The sequence below is a fragment of the Lepisosteus platostomus genome, chromosome 13 (assembly GCF_059453375.1).
Source record: "Lepisosteus platostomus isolate fLepPlt1 chromosome 13, fLepPlt1.hap1, whole genome shotgun sequence".
Taxonomy (NCBI): Eukaryota; Metazoa; Chordata; class Actinopteri; order Semionotiformes; family Lepisosteidae; genus Lepisosteus; species Lepisosteus platostomus.
This window is the reverse complement of record NC_142623.1, coordinates 16,794,110-16,805,322: the sequence shown is the minus strand read 5'-3', so window position 1 is coordinate 16,805,322 and position 11,213 is coordinate 16,794,110.

Sequence of the window (11,213 nt, the reverse complement as noted above, 5' to 3'; positions counted from 1 at the left end):
ACTTCAAGTCTAAAAGGATTTAGTTTCTTCAGGAATGTGCTACACTGATAGGCCAAAGAACTGAACATTTTCAGTCCTGAATAGAGAAGACTATAGCGAGCTGATTCTAGCACTCAGAAACCTCAAAGACCTTAACATAGTTAACCTGGCAGATTTCTTCCGAATGATCAATGAAACACAAACCAGGGGGGACAAGTGGAAACTGCGTGGTAGTGTGTTTAAAACTGAAAACAGGAGGCGCTTCTTCACTCCCAAGGTTGTAGGAGTATGGAACAATCTACCCTGCTACATTGTCAAACCAATGTCTTGGTTTCTTTCAAGAAATGGCTGGGTGAGATCCTGGTATCAATTAGCTAATTACGAAGCGAACTAGATAGGCCAAATGGCCTCCTCTCATTTGTCGCTGCTGCTTAGGAATCTTGGTCAACAGTCACATAATGACATGACCACATGACACCTTGTCGATAGAACCCACCCTGTTCTGGAGGCTGGGTGGAGGAAGTACCTTTTCTGGTTGAAGCATGCTGCAGAGGAACAAGCAGAGTTCCCCACTTCTCAGTTTGGAATTAACCTCTTAATTGATCCATTAAAAGAAGCTGTAACAGAGAGTAAAATAGCTTTCAGTTACTAACATCCAGGTGGATGCTGCACATTGGTGATGGTGGAGGGGAGTCCCCTTGACCTGTAAAGCGCTTTGAGTGGAGTGTCCAGAAAAGAGCTATATAAGTGTAAGCAATTATTATTATTATTGTTATGACAGCTGCCTTTATTGTCTTGTCTTCTTTAGGGTTAGCAATAGTAATAGTACTCATTATCTTTTTTTTTTATAACAGAAATGGGTGGCACAGTGGTGCACTAGCTAGCATTGCTTTGCAGCAGTGGGGCTCCGGGTTCAATTCCTGGGGTGCTGTCTGCGTGCTGTCTGCATGGAGTGTGCATGTTCTCCTCATGTTTGTGTGGGTTTCCCCTGGGTGCTCCAGTTTCCTCCCACAGTCTGGACATACTGGTAGTTTAACTGGCTTCTGGGAAATTCGCCCTGGTGTGAGTGTGTGTGTGTCTGTGTCAGTGTGTGCCCAGTGATGGACTGGAGTCCCATCCAAGGTGTATGCTGCCTTGCACCTGTTGCTTGCTGGGCTAGGCTCTGGCTGCCCTGAGACCCTGTATTGGATAAATAAGTTAGAAAATGGATGGATGGAAAACAGAAACCTGAAATCTTACTTGACCATTAACTTGTTTGCATTCTCTAAAACAATAATAGTAATTATTTTTAATGACTGTCATTAATTGGAAACACAATATATGATGCTTTCTTGCAGTATACAAAAATAAACAATGAGAAGGACTACAGCCGAACACAATTTGTAGGCAGAAGACTAACAGAAGGACAGTCACAGGTAATGTAAGTCCAGCCATGATAAATGAAACCTCAAATGTGGTCTGGGTTATTCTGTGCTAGAATCTTCGTTTTTGTCATAAATGTGTGGTTTTATGTTTTGGGACATCTCAATGTTGAATTAAAAGGTAGTAAAAGTGTACCCTTGAAATGACTGGTCTAGAAACTCACTAATGAAAACATGAGTCATTACTCAAACCACAGCCCAAAAATATCTGCCTTCACTAGATATTTGGAACTCATTAGCATGTTGATTACTCCAAATGCTGTGGTTTGTGTTCTGCTTATGAAAGAAACTTGAATTTATTTTAGGGTTGAAAGCACTAAGTTGCAGTGTTTTGTCAAACCTGAAAATGTGATGGTAAGGAAGGCCTTCCTTTCACATTCGTGAACTGCATTCTGTGGGACTGTTTAAAGTCTTGGCTGAATCATAAGGACAATTTCTTCACATTTAAGAACCACAAAAGAAATGAAATCATATGTCGACACAATTTAGGAAAGTCCTGATCTCTCAATATACCTTTCAGAAGATATGCGAGTTTGATCTGAAACTCTCTGAATCTGAAAGCTAATCTGAAAATGTGAAAGTGGATTTCTGTAGACCATGGTGCATGAGTGATTAAGATATTCCTAAACGGTTCACCAGTAACATAGTTTATCTCCTCTTCCTGCTTTACTACATCCAGTAGCATTCAAATTCACAACTGTTTAAGGCACTAATGATTTTTACATTTTTGGTTCACCATCAGAGCAAAGCCCTACAGGCCCCCACCTCTGACATGCTCACCTGTCAGAGCCGTTCATCCCAGCATGCACTGTGAAACTCCACAGCCCCCAACAAGTGAGTGAGCACTGACTAGAAGAGTTTTGCTGTTACACTCCAGGAGTCACTATGGTGTTGAAAGCCTGGAGTATACTGTCTAGCTAGTGTCCACCCACAGTGCTGTGCTGATTGTGTGCCACTGTCCGGGGAATCGCAGCCACTGCCGGCTATTCGGATAACCCAGGCTGGAACATCATCCTGCGTTCTCAGAGAACATCATTTGCTAACCACTTCTTCCAATTTATGGTCTCGGGGAAGAGCCAAAAACGGATACATGGCAGGACACTCCCTGGATGGGACACCAATCCATCACAGGGCAGACACAAACACATTCACACCAGGGCCCAAGGCGGCAATTGTCTTCTCTTTTCAGCATTAAATAAACCTTTACTTGTTCCTCTGCAGCCTACGCGTCCTGACGCAGCTCCCTACTTGTAATGCTAACCACTGTACCTCCGTGACGCCCTCTCAGAGAACAATCGTAGTAAAATCAAAGTGCCAGGTGTGAAAAATGCCACAATGCATTTCTTCGAAAAGTGGGTCTGAACCATTTCCAGTCCTTCTTCGTCCTTCTGGGTGTGTGGAATCAGTGGCTGAATTATGATATTGTTCTGGACTAATCAAGTCCGGACATTGGCAGTGGAGACCCGAGTGCTCTTCTGCTTGAGTGGCACATGCTCGTCCACAAGGTGAACTTCCAAGTAACTCAGACACGCCTTGAGAAGGCTCATCTTGATCGCAAGAAAAGGTCAAGCGGATTTCCCCGTCCCCCGCTCGGCGCGACACTTTATTTATTGTTGGCTTCTGAGAAGTGTACACACACATTCACACTCAAAACTGCTTACACAAACAGCCGCGCTTTCGCAGTTGCGAATGGTTGTTTGAAGCACCAGGTTCCCGCCCGCTTCAGTTCCACTGAAAGCGGGAAGCTCTCTCTCTCACACACAGTCACAGGACGCCTGCGTTTTTCGGAAGGTGCGGCGAGGACATTCGCGACCGCAAGCTGCAACCACCGCGGCCAGACTTCCTCTCCGCGGTACGGTACCCACGGCAACGCCAACAGCCTCTCCGAGACGAGCTAGGGAGAGACGGGGTTATTATCAGACCCGGCTGGCTAGGCCCTGCCAGCTTGCTTCTGAGAAGGACGATAGAGAGACAGACAGCATCGGGAGGAAAAAATAACAACAACCAAGCAGTGTCAATTCCTGACAAGCTTCAAAAGCCAAATCCGGGTTGACGCAAAACTCCCTCCCACGCTCCAGCTTGCGTGCCATTCAGTTTTTTTTTTTTCTGGGCATCAGTAAAAGCGCATCTCCGGACTGAGCAACTGTTTTCACCTCAGAAAAGGCTCAACTTGCAAAAAATAAAATGCACCGACAGCCGCTAAGTGCTACGTTTTAATGCGTATTCTTCTATTTATAATGAAAGAAAAAATAAACCTGGCTTAAGGGTCTTTATTTATTTTTATCTATAAAAATGGAAAAGGGCTCCAGATGGATGCATAAGTCCACAAAAAGGTAAAACACTCAGTAGGTAAAACGCTGAAATTCCTGACTCAGCAGGATGGGCTTTCTTTGTTAGGAGGCAATGTCGGCCTGACAGGAGGGTCTTCAGACAGGCTTCCATCACCTTCACTAGACTGAACACTCCTGCGAAATGGATAGAAAGTGATGAACAGGAAGGGCATGTCAGGGCCATACAGTATCAATTGCCCTCATGATAGCCCCAGCTGATGGTGATTGTTCTAGAAAAACAGGATGGAGTGGGGGCACAAAATACCCTCCTGGTCAGCCTGTCCCAGCTGCTGAAAGGTCATTCAGTGGGACCTCCTAGTGTTTTTCCATGAGGGTGTACTTGTTCCGAAATGCGGATTTGGGCCAGAAAAAAAAAAGTAAAAAGAGATGATGGAGAACCAAAAGGCATGACTGGACATTCCATCAAAAGTAGAGAGAGACAAGACACCCATGAACAGCTGACCAGTTGTGACAGTTTTAATTTGACAACAGAAAGTCTGTCGCAGACAACTAACCTGCTGCTACAGTCTCTAAAGGTATTCATCAGCAACCACTGTGGGGACAACAGTCTTGATTGAACTGTTCAATCAGTTTTGTCATTTAGAATAAGTAATGACAGAATCACGGATGGTTTAATAAACACCATAGAGAGTAGGTCAAACTGAGGCGTATGTTTTCCTTGATTTTAAATTTCCTACAATGCACTTAGATACCCCCGGTCTTGGAAAGGCAAACTGAGCCATCTGGATCTCTAATCCAAGTCTTTATTAATTGACTTGGATCAGTTATTGACACCAGTCATTGCAGATTTTTAATTGGCTTTAAAATGATCCATGATCCACAAGGATCTGTGCTGCTTTTTAAGGGTACAGAGCTGATTCCTTAATATGGTTTGTTAATAGGTCGTGTTCCATGGTGTCCACGTAATGCCACCTGCAGTTATTCTAAGGAGTCGGTACCAATAGGGAAAGATATCAGTGACGTACAGGTGTCCAGGCAAATTGGTTCTGTAACCAACAATTGCAAATTCCACACGGGACACATGATAGCAGCTTTGTGATGGACATAGGCATTTAAAAGTGACCCAAGAGAAAAGCCAACAGCAACATCAGAAGACATTTGTGATTGTCAGGTGGGTTGAACTTATATTGACATGATAAACATTCAGGGTGTTTTGCAGACGAGAGGAAAAACCAATGTTTTTCCTTTGAACTGTGGTGTGCCTTTACGTGAAAGATTGGCCTTTTTCTTAAGGTTTCAAAGACAAGAGAATTGTGCATTTTTATGAATTTCTTCCTTTTGTAAGGACAACATTTTGTTTTGAGAACACCAAAGGCCAGACCTCTAAACGTAACGAAGGAAAGACATAGATTATACTTAGAAACCCAAGAAATGTATCAGATCAAAAGACATGGGCTGAAAGAAACAGAACTTAGCTACTTCAGGGTGCAGCACTGGTTTGGTCCTTGTGGCCATGCTAACTGACAAAACATTAGAAGCAAAACGTTCGCACTAAACCCTCAAGCTTGTGTCTCTTCTTTTTCTTGTCGGCAATGTTTGGTGAAAACAGCCCCTTTTACATTACTCAGAAGAGTTACTCTTCCCCTTCTGGTAATGTTCCCACTGCAAGCTCATAACAATTTTTTAATCTTATCTTCTTACAGAATCAGCCAGAATGATGCACACTGTGTGAAGAAATCTACTAACACCACACTGCCGCTGATCAGATGATAAAACACCTTCAACTCCAGCAGCTGAACACCAGGGGGCCCAGTGTCTGCAGGTTCTCTTTAAAGCTGCTGCACCTGAGGAGCTGGGAGGGGTTTGTAGATTTATCCAGTGAAGGTTTTGCAAGTTGGTTTGGGGTTATTATGAGCTGGGTTGGACTGAACACCCAAAGACATGCCAGCCCTCCAGAACCGGGCCTGGACCACCCCCAGCTAGAAGCCCTTCAAAAATGAAAGAGACCCAGAGCTGCGTTGTGGAGAACACTGCAGTGAAAGACTCCCTCCATTTCCCCATGCAGAAATACAGCCACAGTGTCTGAAACTCTAGTCGCACACCAGATGATCGAGTGGAGAGCTGTGTGGCTGCAAAGGCACAAGAAGAGGTTAATTCCTTGCTGAAACGTAGAAATGAGAAACACAGCACCTCTCCCGCCTAGCTCTCTTCAGGAGCCAGGGAGAGAGAAAAGGCTGAAATATAAAGAAAACACAGGAGAATGAAGGACAAAGCAGGGGAGAAAGAGGCTACTGTACACAAGGAGACAGATCTGGGGGACAGATGGGAGAGAGTGCCTTGGTAGCTGTAGACCACTGGCACTGTAAGAACAATGCTATACAACAGAGAACAGGAAGTGCTTCTTTACGCCAAGCATTGTGGGAGTCTGGAACAATCATCCCAGGCACCTCGTTGAAGCTGTTACTCTGATTTCTTTCAATCACAGCTCGGTGAGAATAATGATTCATTAGATACAAACACCTAAATAACACACATGGGCTGAATGGCTTTTCTTGTGTTATTTTGTGTCCTAGTAATGTGGAGCACCTCAATTGACTTTACGTGCCAAAGTTGTGGTCCTAGAGATGACTGGATTTCCCCCCCCCGCTCCACACCCCCGCCAGGCCAGAGAGCAGCGCTGAACTTTTTGAATTTTCCCCCCTTTTATTGTGAAAAGTATTCCACTAGGTGGCGCGCTTGGGCAACGGATTGATAATTCTGGTACTCGCAGCGCGGCACGTTAGCATTCGGGAACCGGTTTTATTTAGAACACCAACTGGAATTTTTTTTTTCATACGTCAGTCTGAGAGCACTGACGTCACAGATGCTGGAGCACAGACTTCTCATTAGACTGCTCTCAAAACTGCTCTTCAGGTCACCTACTGCACCAACCCCCCTCCAGTTCCTTTTTCCATTTGAAGCTTCTGCTGTCACCTGTGATTTTTCCGCTGCTGCTGTAGCATGTGGGAGGATGGAGCAGTGGTTAGCTTTGCTGCCGTGCAGCGCTGGGGCTCTGGGTTCGATTCCACATCTGGGGTGCTATGGAATTTGTTGTATGTCTCCTCCAGGTGCTCAGGTTTCCTACCACGGTCCAAAGACCAAGCTGGTAGCTTAATTGGCTTCTGGGGAAATTGACCCTGGAGTGGGTGTGTGTGTCTGTGTCTGTCCTGTGATGGACTGGCGTCCTTTCCAGGGTGTGACCCGCCTTGTGCCTGTTGCTTGCTGGGATAGGCTCTGGCTCCCCTGTGACCCAGAATTGGATAAAGTGGTTTGAAAATGGGGGGCTAGCTGATGATCTTTCAATTCCCCACACTGACGTACAGTCACCTTTGACACAGAAACCAGCTTTTCAAAGCGTCAGGTGTTCCCTCTCTTACTACAACTGATTACACCACTGTCTTTTGCGGCACACAGTTATACGTGGTTAGTTTTATTTCTTCCAGTTTAACGCTGACGGTGCATTAATTTTCAGAGTGACCAGTTCCCCCTCGTGTTAGGACAATGGCAAAATGACTTGTAGCTCTCAATCACATCTAAACAGCTTTTGCCTTACAGCAGTTACAAAGGGAACACACCGTGTCCTTCAAGATCCTGTCCAACCTAACCCTAACCCAAACCTTAACACTAGCCATATTACTAAACCTAACAAATCAGCCGCCAGAAAAGTCGCTCGTTTGTCACACCAGCCAGTTTTCAGACCCCCACACTTTGTCGATCAGCTGTGAGAGCTGAGAAGCCAGAGTCAGAGACCAAACCCATAATCATGACAATCATTTCTCAGCGTTCTGAGCAGGGACACACACAGGCATTCTTGCTTAGAGATCTTCCATAGTATGTGGAAAAAAAGACCAGTCTTGAGTGTGGCAGCTGATGTGTTAGCGACGATTTCTTGGAAATACAAGCTTTGGAAAGATGCCTGTGAGCCTCCTGAGCTTCAGTGCAGCGTGTCCAAAATCCAAGTTCTTGATATTTCCCGCGTCTGCAGGAGAGGTTTCTATCCTCTGCAAAACTGTCTCCTCTCCTGACATGAGGAATCTGGAATGAGCACGGCTGTGATTGTAGAACCCAGGGATTTTAATACATAATTTCAGAAAATGTGTGAGATGTTTCTCCCATTATCAGAATACATAGATTACATTAAAAAAATCAGGACTAATACTGATAAGAAAGAATTATGGGAGATGATGGTAGGATTCACCAATAAGCTATAGACTAAAACATTCACTTTGTAAATAAGATTACATGTCAAGATTCAACAGACTGTTCACTTTAGCCTGCTGCAGTCTGACTTTGCAAAGATCGGAGACAGCATTCATATTGAAATAAATGATTGATTTTACGTCACTTATCGTTTGTGGTGTCAGAAACAGTCCCAGTTAATAAATGGACTTTTTTCATCGGACTTGTACATTAGGTACTGGTCACTTTAAGACTTGCCAGCCCACTCTGTGCTAATGGTCAAACACATAGGGTATACAGGAAAGATTGAGATCATACTGTAAGTATGTACTGACAGGAAACATCTGTGAGTTTTGATATATTTGGTAAACTAATTGGTCAAATTAAGTCAAGACAATTTATCGTGATCTAGATTATGTCAGTATTTTCATTTGAAATAATTTCTGAACTACTTGACTGATCAAATCACCTTCCAATGTTAAAAATGACACTATTCCAGAAAACCACTGATTGATAGATTGAGAGATTGATTGATTGAGAGACTGATAGAAAACCTGGTGGACCATGGCTCTCCAGGACCTGGGTTAGCCTAGCCTCCTCTAGTTTCTGCAATCATTAGGCAGTATGTGTGTAGAGGCTGTTTGTTTTGAAAAACCACTCATGCTCAGGAAACGAGTTTTAAATTTAGTATAGGGGGACCAAATACAAGATGAGAGCCTTTTTAAAAATAAAACCAGGGCTGTTTGGATGTTGAACGCCTCCACACCACTTCTAGTCTATAAATAACTATGTATGTTACAGCTGCCATCTCCCTCCCCCCCACAACAAAAAACATCTCTACTGACCACTGGAAAAAGTAAAAAGTGCCCCCTCCCCCCCAGCTCCTCCAGGCACGGCACTGTTCGCTGCAGTGTACACAGCGCGCGTGGCGAGTGGCGTCAGCAGGCAGCTTCCTGTGTGCCGTGTGCTGCTGACCTTGCCCACGTCCTGTCCGCCTACCTGCTCCTCAGCACACCTGTGTGTGGCAACATGTGTGTCACTTCCTCTCAGCCAGCCCTCCAAGTCACGCCAAGCCAATCAGCCCACACACTCCTCGGGTGCAGGAGCTGAGTCTCTGCACTCCAGTCCTCCCTCCCTCTCCCAGGCACCTGCACACCTGCAATGAGCTGCTCCTGAAAGGGTCATCTTAATGCTGTCTGTGATTTATTGAATTTTCGTTGGTCTATTGCTTCTTATCCATATTGTTTATCCAGTTCTTGGCTGGTGTGTGCAGTAAATACGCATCATTTGTTGCATATTGACTCTATGCAACTTTACGTCAGCCAGCCAGTATAATTGTATCGAATTGGATGCATACATCTTTACACTGATAGGCTGAAGGAAATGAACCTTTTTAGCCCTGAGCAGAGACAACTACAGTCGGACCCGATACAAGTTTTCAAAATCTTCAAAGGTCCCTGACGGAGCCACCCCCCAATGGGTTTCTTCTGCATGAACGGCGAAACACGAACCTGAGAGCACGAGCGGAAAGTACGGGGAAGTGCGTTTCATTCCGAGAACAGGAGCAAAGCCTTACACAAGAGGAGGTGGGAGTGTGGAACAGGCTGCTCAGCCATGTGGTTGAAGTGGATACTGTGCTTGGATGAGGTCCTCGGATCAGTTAAGTGCTAACTGCCAAAACAGGCTGGATGGGTCAAATGGCCTCTTCACGGCTGTAACCGTTCTAATGTATTGAAATGAATGCTGTGAATCTTCATCATGTAGCAATCAGCAGCCATGTCACCTTGCAGTTTCACAGCTGGCAGCCCAATGAAGCTCAGCAGGTGTGAGCCTGGTCAGTACCTGGATGGGAGACCCCCTGGGACCAAGTAAGGCTGGTGCTGGAAGAGGTGTTAGTGGGGCAAGCAGGGGGTGCTCACCCTGCGGTCTGTTTGGGTCCTAATGTCCCAGTGAGGGGGACACTATAAAACATAAAATTGAGGTCCTGACTCACTGTGGTCATTAAAAATCCCAGGGCACTTCACAGAAAGAGTAACGGTGATACCTCAGCGTCCTGGCCAAATTTCCCTTTGGCCCTTACCAATCATGGCCTCCTAATTATCCCCATCTATTAATTGGCTTCATTACTCTGTTCTCCTCCCCACTGATAGCTGGTGTGTGGTGAGCGTTCTGCCGCACTATGGCTGCCGTCGCATCACCCAGGTGGGGCTGCACAATGGCGGTGGTGGAGGGGAGTCCCCATTACCTGTAAAGCCCATTGAGAGGAGTGTCCAGAAAAGCGCTATATAAGTGTAAGGAATTATTATTATGTATTGCCTGCCTGTGGATGATACTCTTACAAGCCCAGAAATAACTGATAAGAGCTTTACTACACTCTCCTATGGGCATAACCATGGTAAAGACGTGGGTCACAGCCCCCGGGCTGCAGTCCCGAACGGCTGCAGGCTTTGAGGAAGTGGTCAGCAAGGAGCTGCCTGAGTCACTCCGCACGAGAGGCAGGGTCCGCTGACTAACACAGGGTCTGCACAGAGCGACGCTATTTTTGAATTCCCTGCCAGTCTCTCTCTCTCCCCCTCTCTCTCTTTTATTCCAAAGCAGCAGCGTTTCCTTCCTGAAAATAAAACGGGCACTTCTGCGGCCCATCCTAACTCTTTTCTGACGCACATTGAGTTGGGCTGTTGTGTAAGAGCCTGGCAAGACTTCCCTTTTACCCAAACAAAAACTTGAAAGCGGATTCACTGGGGAGGGCGCATTCACTTGGCCTGAACGTCCCGAACCTGTGCCGATTTCAGACCTTTGATGAAATCCAGGCTTAGAATACAAGTCCCTACTCGATAGCATACCACTTGGGAAGAGTTCTGAATAGAATGTCCTTTCTCAAATAAATATTAGCTGATTTAAGAATATGTTTCGAGCCAAACGTGTACGTCCCGAAGAAGACGTTTTGTATGCCAGAACATCGGTTTTGTATCATAAACGATTACCAAGCTGAGAGCGTCCTGCTTATTTTTACTGCTTTCAATCGATTTTCAATCTCATGGGACAGCACCTCGTTCATTTTGCGACGTGCCTTTTCTTTTTTATTCTCCATCTCTCGTTTTCTCCTTCTACGAAAACAAACTTTTCGGATGAAGCCGGAGCCTGTAGCGACATACACGCCACGCTGAGAGACACCTCAAAACAGGAGGGAGTAGGGGAACAGCCCGGGCACAAGCCTTAATTCCCCCACAAATTACCGGCGCTGTGTCTTTAAGACAAGAATCCCGGCGATGTCTGTCTGCGCTCGGGCTCCACAGCTGGAATG